Source organism: Monodon monoceros, unplaced genomic scaffold (genome assembly GCF_005190385.1).
Source record: "Monodon monoceros isolate NGI ecotype Baffin Bay Population unplaced genomic scaffold, NGI_Narwhal_1 Super_Scaffold_15, whole genome shotgun sequence".
Classification (NCBI taxonomy): domain Eukaryota; kingdom Metazoa; phylum Chordata; class Mammalia; order Artiodactyla; family Monodontidae; genus Monodon; species Monodon monoceros.
Genome location: NW_021703771.1, coordinates 27,057,124 through 27,068,606, shown reverse-complemented (window position 1 = coordinate 27,068,606; position 11,483 = coordinate 27,057,124).

The following is an 11,483-nucleotide window of genomic DNA, read 5'->3' as shown; positions in this document are numbered from 1 at the left end:
CCAGAAGAATCAAAAAATAGAAACTATTTCTATTTCAACAGACAGAATTTGCTATTATAAAAGATTGGTTACAAATATGTTTGGAAGATTAAAAACAAAAAAGAATTATTGAAATAACAAAGTAGTAATAACTGCAGGAAGGGGACATTACCCATTCAGTTGGAGAAACAAAGGGGAGGTTAGAATCCAGAATCTTAGAGGAGGGTGGCCTTCTAGACTCAGACTGGAGGCAGGTTCTACCTAGCTATGAGAGTTGACTGAAGCTGGTTCTGGGCGCACCCGATGAAGCAAGGGTGAAGGGACATTACTGTGCTGGGAGGGCCAACGAGCAAAAGGACAAGGGAAAGTCTCTTGTTTCCTTACTATACATTCTCCCTCATATGTCTCTCTTGATGAAAGAAAACTGAAGCCTCAGCTTACAAAAAAGGGTAGAAGAGTGAGAGATGAGAGTGTTAAAGCTGAGAGACAGTAGCTTCATAACCAGTACACATATCATCACATGTTGTGAAACTGCTATGTTTTCTACATTAGGCCTTACTTTAGTGGCATTTTAATTTGATATTGTTAATTACATGTTACTTTGTGTAATACTGTTAGTATACACAGAATGCCAGTAATGTTTATGTGAATTTAGTCTTTGTTTTGGTTAAAAAGTTATCTAGAGCATTCCTAACTTTTTGACTAGGTAATAGTTTCATAACAAATTCATGTTTCTTTGGCTTTAGTAAATAAAGCCAACATTATACATTTTGTTGCCTTTTTTAAAAATCTTCCATTAAGACGGAGGATACTATCTGTAGGCCTGCCATGCCAGATGTGGCCCATTAGCCACAGGAAAAAATAGAAAGATGTGTATGGAATGGATCGGCCCAAATTCATCATGACCACTAAAAAACAACACAAAGCAAATATCCTATTAGTGATGTGTCAAGAGCTTGATCATTGCGAGTGAAGGATGGCATCTTAATGAATATATATATAAAGGCCGTTCTCAAATCCACATATTTCAAATTAACAGCAGTCAGTCAATTACATGCATGATGTTGACTTGCTTTGCTATTGCCCTTGACAAGGCTGGAATCATACAAATGAAACTGAGGCATATTTATGATGGATTTGGAGTATATTCCTAATGTAAATCATAGCAAATAATTTATCTTTGTGATACACAGAGCCATGCCTTACTCAAAATAACCAACTCTAAAATAGGCACAAATAATGACTAAGCAGATACAGATGTGAACAAACAAACAACAAGAGCAAAAGCAAAAACCCTAAGTTCAATAAAATGGGAAGGCATTGAACAGGAAATCTTGTCCTTTAACAAATCATTATATAACAGATTTTTCTAAAGTAAGGTGATACATTTTCTGAAGTCAATTGTAAAAAGTGACTCCAAAAAATACAAGAAACAATGGTAGCACTGCTAGAAAAAATAACAGATACAGGAACTTATACAGCCTAAATGCAAAAATGCCAAATAACCCAATTAAAAAATGAGCAAAGGGCCTAAACAGCTTTTTTTTTTTTTTTTCCAAAAAATACATACCAATACCCAACAGGTACATAAAAAGGTGCTCCACATCTCTAGTCATCAGGCAAATGCAAATCAAAACCACAGCGAGGTATCAATTCATATCTGTTAGGAAGTCTATTCTCATAAAGACAAGAGATACACAGATGCTGGTGAAGATGTTGAAAAAAGTGAAACTTTGTGCACTATTGGTGGAAACGTAAACTAGTATAGCCATTATGGAAAACGGTATGGAGGTTCCTGGAGACACTAAAAATAGAACTTCCACATGATCTAGAAATCCCACTTCTGGGTATAAATCCAAGGGAAATAAAACCACTATCTTGAAGAGATATCTGTACTCCCATGATTATTGCAGCACTATTCAGAATAACCAAGGTATGGAAACAACCTAAGTGTCTGTTGATAGATGAATTGGTAAAGAAAATATGACACATATATATATATATATCACACACACACTCAATGGAATATTATTCAGCTTTAAAAAAGAAAGTCTTGTCATTCCAGACAACATGCATGAAACTGGAGGATACTATGCTAAGTGAAATTCACTTACATGTGAATATATGTGAATATAAATACACATATTTTTAATGTGATCAATTCAATAGAGATCAATTTCAAAGTATGTTTTATTTGGTTAAAAACTATAGTTTTTTAAATATAATCATGTGCTGATTGTAAATATCCTTATAAAATGTTTAAAGTCTCTGATAAAAGGTAAAAGTAATGTTCTAGAGATCACTACAGTTACCTCATGTCTTTGAGGTGAGACATAATTAATTAAATTAATGATGTCTTTGTTACTATAAAGCAAAATTTAGCAGTTGTGGTTTAGCAGAGATATACTTTATAAATTTTGTTTTTTAACTCCATTCAGCAAAGTAGATATTCAAATTTGTCTACCATTTAGGAAAATCTTTGGAGTGTTCCGATTATGAGAAGCAAAATAAGTGGTTAACTTTCAAAAGGTGAAACGTACAATTGAATAATCAAGTTGTGCTTCCTCAAGTGGCACAGAATTTTTCACTGTGGGCTTTTTTCTTTTTACAGCTGGTTTTATGTGTTGTCTATCAGAAGGAAAGAGAGAGATTCCTTTGGTCTTGGATTATTTGCTTCCAATGGACCATAGTGATCTCTTTTTAATAGTATTATTTAATATTAATTAGGATTTTAACTTAATATTAATTATCTTTTTGGTTGGGTTCCTGCATTTTGTGAAGATTATGAATTTGGAAATGACCTCAGCTCATGATACAGTTGTATGATTTCTAATCCTCACCCTCACCATCCCCTGTAAGTATGGGCTCTGAGTAGACAGCAACCCACCTGATGGCTTCTGAAGGCAGAATGATGGAGATTTTCTAAACATAGTTTCATTTACTGGCAGTTTTTCAAGTAGCTGTATTTTGTTCAGAAGCTCAATTACAGTATGCTAACTCTAATTTGGTCCAAGGCTCTGCCTTTTGTTCCAACATACACTAAAGACCTCATTCCAACTACCAGATTTTCATTTGACACCCTTCATTCACGGTTCCTGACTGATGGCCTCTGCTCTACCTTGATGTCTCCTCTGTTTTGTTACTTGGAGATTTCACTCTCTTCTTGTGTTTTTTTAAACTTCTGTTAACTGCTTATATTTTTATAATTTTATCTGAGATTTATATTTGGTATTACAAATGGTAGGAAATGGTGAGGCATATTCTTACCAGCTTAGTCCACTATATGAAAAAAGATGCTGTATGTTGAAGGCACATATGAAATGGCAGTTGGTGTTACTGAAATAAAAACTCTCAAAGATAAAAGAATGGCCTATTTGTTCCAAAGGCCCAGAACAACCAACACTTTGCTTGCTAATGTTTGTGTGTGCTACTGGGTATTTTGCCACTCTGCAGGAAAGAAAAACAAAACTAAAGTAAACTATTCTATACAAATTTGCTATTTAGAAAACAATTCGTTCTATAATTCATTTAAAAGCCACTTAGTTCAATGCACACATTATTTTGTTTGCCAAAAATCTATCAGGAGTTGTCCAGAAATTGGGGGTATGCAAAAACACAACATAGACACACTGATCTCCTGAAGTTTAAATCATATCAAGGAAACAGACCCAAGCACACCAGCCATACTACTAGCTATAAGATGAAAGAAACTGAAGTACAAATCTGAAACTATCAGATTGAGCAGTGGTCAAAAATGAAATTTCTAAGCCTTTTCATGACCCCATGATTTTTGCATCTCCTTAACCCTTGCTATTATAGTGATCACAGGAAATGAGGAAAATGAAAGTGAAATATGTCTAGTGTAATTCTTTAGATATTAATGGGTATGGAAAGTTGGCTGCTTAGGAATACAAACACATAATCAGAATAGTTAACATTTTGCTGAGTCTTTAACTATACGAGAGGTAGTTCCCTAAAAATCATATTTTTGAATTAGTGCATTTTAAATAAGCTATCTATTTGCTATATTGTGCTATGGAATACATGCAACTCTATTTTTTCTATTTATAAATATAGATGTATCTTTCCATCTATTTTCTCATATATATGATTACCAATTATTTAACCAAAGAAATTTTCATTGAGTTTTAATAGATAAAAGCACCCTAGAAATACAGTGTCAGGAGACTGGTTCAAGATGGTGGAGTAGAAGGATGTGCACTCATGCCCTCTTGCGAGAGCACTGTAATCACAACTAACTGCTGGATAATCACTGACAGGCAGACACTGGAACTCACCAAAAACACTACCCCACATCCAAGGACAAAGGAGAAACCACAATGAGACAGGAAGAGGGGTGCAATCACAATAAAATCAAACCCCATAACTGCTAGGTGGGTGATTTACAAACTGGAGAATAATTATACCACAGAAGTCCACCCACTGGAGCGAAGGTTCTGAGCTCCACATCAGGCTTCCAAACCTGGGGGTCTGGCAACGAGAGGAGGAATCCCCAGATAATCAGACTTTGAAGGCTAGTGGGACATTAGATTGCAGGACTTCGACAGGTCTGGGGGAAAGAGAAACTCCACTCTTGGAGGGCACACACAAAGTAGTGTGCACATCAGGACCCAGGGGGAAGGAGCAGTGACCCCACAGGAGACTGAACCAGACCTACCTGCTGGGGTTGGAGGGTCTCACACAAAGTTGGGGGAGAGCTGTGGCTCATTGCAGGGACAAGGATACTGGCAGCAGAAGTTCTAGGAAGTACTCTATGGCAAGCGCCTTCCCAGAGTCCACGATTAGCCCCACCAAAGGACCTGTAGGCTCCAGTGCTGGGTCACCTCAGGCCAAACAACGAACAGGGAGGGAATTCAGTGCCACCCATCAGCAGACAAGAGGATTAAAGTTTGACTGAACTCTGCCCAACAGAGCAACACCCAGCTCTACCTACCACCAGTCCCTCCTGTCAGGAAGCTTGCACAAGCCTCTTAGAGAGCCTCATCCACCAGAGGGCAGACAGCAGAAGCAAGAACTACAATCCTGCAGCCTGTGGAACAAAAACCACATTCACAGAAAGATAGCAAGATGAAAAGGCAGAGGGCTATGTACCAGATGAAGGAACAAGAGAAAACGCCAGAAAAACAACTAAATGAAGTGGACATAGGCAACCTTCCAGAAAAACAATTCAGAATAATGATAGTGAAGATGATCCAGGACCTCGGAAAAAGAATGGAGGCAACGATCGAGAGGATGCAAGAAGTGTTTAACAAGGACCTAGAAGAATTAAAGAACAAACAATCAGAGGTGAACAATACAGTAACTGAAATGAAAAATACACTACAAGGAATCTATAGGAGAATAACTGAGGCAGAAGAACGGATAAGTGACCTGGAAGACAGAATGGTGGAGTTCACTGCTGTGGAACAGAGTAAAGAAAAAAGAATGAAAAGAAATGAAGACAGCCTAAGAGACCTCTGGGACAACATTAAACTCAACAACATTCACATTGTAGGGGTCCCAGAAGGAGAAGAGAGAGAGAAAGGACCCGAGAAAATATTTGAAGAGATTATAGTCGAAAACTTCCCTAACCTGGGAAAGGAAACAACCACCCAAGTCCAGGAAGCACAGAGAGTCCCAGGCAGGATGAAACCAAGGAAAAACATAGTAATCAAATTGACAAAAATTAAAGACAAAGAAAAATTATTAAAAGCAACAAGGGAAAAATGACAAATAATATACAAGGAAACTCCCATAAGGTTAACAGCTAATTTATCAACAGAAACTCTAAAAGTCAGAAGGGAGTGGCAAGATATATTTAAAGTGATGAAAGGAAAGAACCTACAATCAAGATTACTCTAACCAGCAAGGAACTCATTCAGATTAGCCAGAGAAATCAAAAGCTTTACAGTCAAGCAAAACAAACAGAATTCAGCACTACCAAACCAACTCTACAACAAATGCAAAAGGATCTTCTCTAAGTGGGAAACACAAGAGAAGAAAAGGACCTAAAAAACCCAAAACAATTCAGAAAATGTTAATAGGTACATACATATTGTTAATTACCTTAAATGTGAATGGAATAAATGCTCCAACAAAAAGACACAGGCTTGCTGAATGGATACAAAAAAAAAGACCCACATATATGCTGTCCACAAGAGACACACTTCAGATCTAGGGACACATACAGAACTGAAAGTGAGGGGTTGGAAAAAGATATTCTATGCAAATGGAAATCAAAAGAAAGATGGAGTAGCAACACACATATCAGATAAAATAGACTATAAAATAAAGAATGTTATAAGAGACAAGGAAGGACACTACATAATGATCAAGTGATCAATCCAAGAAGAAGATATAACAATTATAAATGTATATGAACCCAACATAGGAGCACCTCAATACATAAGGCAACTGCTAACAGCTCTAAAAGACAAAATCGACAGTAACACAATAATAGTGGGGAACTATAACACCTCACTTACACCAATGGACAGATGATCCAGACAGAAAATTAATAAGGAAACACAAGCTTTAAATGACACAACGGACCAGATAGATTTAATTGATATTTATATCCATCCAAAAACAGCAGATTACACTTTCTTCTCAAGTGCACATGGAACATTCTCCAGCATAGATCACATCTTGGGTCACAATCAAGCCTCAGTAAATTTAAGAAAATTGAAATCATATCAAGCATCTTTTCTGACCACAACACTATGAGATTAGAAATGAATTACAGGGAAAACAATGTAAAAAACACAAACACATGGAGTCTCAACAATATGTTATTAAGTACCCAAGAGACCACTGAAGAAATCAAAGAGGAAATCAAAAAATACCTAGAGACAAATGACAATGAAAACATGACGATACAAAACCTATGGGATGCAGCAAAAGCAGTTCTAAGAGGGAAGTTTATAGCAATACAATCCTATCTCAAGAAACAAGAAACATCTTAAGCAACCTAACCTTACACCTAAAGGAACCAGAGAAAGAAAAACAAAGAAAACCCAAAGTTAGTAGAAGGAAAGAAATCATAAAGATCAGAGCAGAACTAAATGAAATCAAGAAAACAATGGCAAAGATCAATAAAACTAAAAGCTGGTTCTTTGAGAAGATAAACAAAACTGATAAAACTTCAGCCAGACTCATCAAGGAAAAGAGGGAGAGGACTCAAATCAATAAACTCAGAAATGAAAAAGGAGAAGTTACAATGAACACCACAGAAATACATAGCATCATTAAGAGACTACTACAAGCAACCCTATGTCAGTAAAATGGACAACCGGGAAGAAATGGACAAATTCTTAGAAAAGTATACCTTCCAAGACTGAACCAGGAAGAAATAGAAAATATGAAGAGACCAATCACAAGTAAAGATATTGGAGTTGTGACTGACAATCTTTCCACAAACAAAAGTCCAGGACCAGATGACTTCACAGGTAAATTCTAAAAACATTTTGAGAAGAGCTAACACCCATCCTTCTCAAACTCTTCCAAAAAATTGCAAAGGAATAATCCCAAACTCATTCTACGAGGCCACCCTTATACCAAAGCAGACAAAGATACTACAAAAAGAAAGAAAATTACAGACCAAAATCACTCATGTATATAAATGCAAAAATCCTCAACAAAATACTGGGAAACAGAATCCAACAACACATTAAAGGGATCATACACCATGATCAAGTGGGATTTATCCTAGAGATGCAAGGATTCTTCAATATATGCAAATCAATCAATGTGATACACCATATTAACAAAATGAAGGAAAAAAACATATGATAATCTCAACAGATGCAGAAGAAGCTTTTGTCAAAATTCAATACACATTTATCATAAAAACTCTCCAGAAAGTGGACATAGAGGGAACATACCTCAACATAATAAAGGCCTTATACAACAAACCCACAACAAACATCATTCTCAATGGTGAATAAATGAAAGCATTTCCTCAAAGATCAGGAACAAGACAAGGATGTCCACTCTCACAACTATAATTCAACAGAGTTTTGGAAGACCTAGACATGGCAATCAGAGAAGAAAAAGAAATAAAAGGAATACAAACTGGAAAAGAAGTAAAACTGTCATTGTTTGCAGATGATATGATACTATACATAGAGACTCCTAAAGATGCCACCAGAAAACTACTAGAGCTAATCAATGAATTTGGCAAAGTTGCAGGATACAAAATTAATGCACAGAAATCTCTTGCATTCCTATACACTAACAAGGAAAGATCAGAAAGATAAATTATGGAAACAATCCCATTCAGCATTGCAACAAAAAGAATAAAATACCTAGGAATAAACCTACCTAAGGAGGTCAAAGACCAGTACTCAGAAGACTATAAGACACTGATGAAAGAAATTAAAGATGATACAAACAGATGGAGAGATATACCATGTTCTTGGATTGGAAGAATTAATATTGTGAAAATGACTATATTACTCAAAGCAATCTACAGATTCAATGCAATCTCTATCAAATTACCAAATGCATATTTTACAGAACTAGAACAAAAAATCTTAAAATTTGTGTGGAGACAGAAAAGACCCCGAACAGCCAAAGCAATCTTGAGGGAAAAAAATGGAGCTGGAGGAATCAGACTCTCTGACTTCACACTATAATACAAACTACAGTATTCAAGACATTATGGGGGGGGACCTTCAAGATAGCAGAGGAGTAAGATGTGGAGATCACCTTCTTCCCCACAAATACATCAAAAATAAATCTACACGTGGAACAATTCCTACAGAACACCTCCTGAACACTGGAAGAAGACTTCAGACTTCCCCAAAAGCAAGAAACTCCCAATATACCTGGGTAAGGCAAAAACAAAAAGGAAAAACAGAGACAAAGGAATAGGGATGGGACCTGTACCTCTGGGAGGGAGCTGTGAAGAAGGAAAAGTTTCCACACACTAGGAAGCCCCTTCACTGGTGGAGATGGGGTCTGGATGGTGGGGGGGAAGCTTCAGAGCCACAGAGGAGAGTGCAGCAACAGGGGTGCAGAGGGCAAAGCGGAGAGATTCCCTCACAGAGGACTGGTGCCAACCAGCACTCACCAGCCTGAGAGGCTTGTCTGCTCACCTGTCAGGTCAGGTGGGCACTGGGACCTGAGGCTTGGGGGTTGGTGGTCAGATCCCAGGGAGAGGACTGGGGTTGGCTGCGTGAACACAGCCTGAAGGGGTCAGTGCATCACAGCTAGCTGGAAGGGTGTCTGGGGAAAACTCTGGAACTGCCTAAGAGGCAAGACACCATTGTTTCGGGGTGCGCAAGGAGAGGGGATTAGGAGTACCACCTAAACAAGCTCCAGAGACAAGAGCGAGTCATGGCAATCAGTGCGAACAACAGAGACGGGTATGAAAAGCTAAGGCTGCTGGTACAGCAGCCAAGAAGCCTGTGTGCAAGCACAGGTCACTATCCACACCTCCCATCCTGGGAGCATGTGCAGCCTGCCACTGCCAGGAACCTGTGATCCAGGGACAATTTCACTGTGAGAACACACAGCACACCTCAGGCTGTTGCAACATCATGCCCGCCTCTGCTGCCACAGGCTCGCCCCGCATCCATACCCCTCCCACCCCCGGCCTGAGTGAGCCAGAGCCCCCGAATAAGCTGCTTATTTAACCCCGTCCTGTCTGGGCATGGAACAGACACCCTCAGGCGACCTACACGCAGAGGGAAGGCCAAATCCAAAGCTGAACTCCAGGAGCTGTGCGAACAAAGAAGAGAAAGGGAAATTTCTCCCAGCAGCCTCAGGAGCAGCGGATTAAATCTCCACAATTAACTTTAAGTACCCTGCATCTCTGGAATACCTGAATAGACAACAAATCATCCCAAAATTGAGGCGGTGGACTTTGGGAGCAACTGTAGACTTGGGGTTTGCTTTCTACATGTAATTTGTTTCTGGTTTTAAGTTTATCCTAGTTTAGTATTTAGAGCTTGTTATCATTGGTAGATTTGTTTATTGATTTGGTTGCTCTCTTCCTTTATTTATATATATATTTTTCCCCTCTTTCTATTTTTGTGAGTGTGTACACTTCTTTGTGTGATTTTGTCTGTATAGTTTTTTTTTTGTTTTTTTTTTTTTTGCGGTACACGGGCCTCTCACTGCTGTGGCCTCTCCCCTTGTGGAGCACAGGCTCTGGACGCGCAGGCTCAGCAGCCATGGCTCACGGGCCCAGCCGCTCCACGGCATGTGGAATCCTCCCGGACCGGGGCACGAATCTGCCCTGCATCGGCAGGCGGACTCTCAACCACTGCGCCACCAGGGAAGCCCTGTCTGTATAGTTTTGATTTTATAGTTTATCTCAGTATTCTGTCTGTCCGTTTTTGTTTGTATTTTTTTTTTTTTAGTATAATTTTTAGCACTTGTTATCATTGGTGGATTTGTTTTTTGGTTTGGTTGCTCTCTTCTTTCTTTCTTTTTTATTACATTTTATTTTTTTATTTTTAATAATAATTTTTATTTTAATAACTTTATTTTATTTATTTATTTTTTCTTTCTTTCTTATTTTTTCTCCCTTTTCTTTTGAGCCATGTGGTTGACAGAGTCTTGGTGCTCTGGCCAGGTGACAGGCCTGAGCCTCTGAGGCGGGACAGCTGAGTTCAGGACGTTGGTCCACCAGAGACCTCCCTGCCCCACATAATATCAAACAGTGAAAGCTCTCCCAGAGATCTCCATCTCAATGCTAAGACCCAGCTCCCCTCAAAGATCAGCATCTACAGTGCTGGACACCCCATGCCAAACAACTAGCAAGACAGGAACACAACCCCACCCATTAGCAGAGAGGCTGACTAAAATCATAATAAGGTCACAGGCACCCCAACGCACCACCAGATGCGGTCCTGCCAACCAGAAAGACAAGATCCAGCCTCATCCACAAGAACACAGGCACCAGTCCCCTCCACCAGGAAGCCACAACCCACTGAACCAGACTTACCCACTGGGGGGCAGACAACAAAAACAACGGGAACTACGAACATGCAGCCTGCGAAAAGGAGACCCCAAACCCTGTAAGTTAAGCAAAATGAGAAGAAAGAGAAATACACAGCAGATGAAGGAGCAAGGTAAAAACCCACCAGACCAAACAAATGAAGAGGAAATAAGCAACCTACCTGAAAAAGAATTAAGAGTAATGATAGTAAAGATGATCCAAAATCTTGGAAAAAGAATGGAGAAAACACAAGAAACGTTTAACAAGGATGTAGAAGAACAAAGGATTAAACAAACAGTGATGAACAACACAATAAATGAAATTTTAAATTCTCTAGAAGGAATCAATAGCAGAATAACTGAGGCAGAAGAACAGATAAGTGACCTGGAAGATTAAAATGTGGAAATAACTACCACAGAGAAGAATAAAGAGAAAAGGATTAAAAGAATTGAGGACAGTCTCAGAGACCTCTGGGAAAACATTAAACACACCAAATTCAAATTATTGGGGTCCCAGAAGAAGACGAGGAGAAAAGGGGACTGATAAAATATTTCAA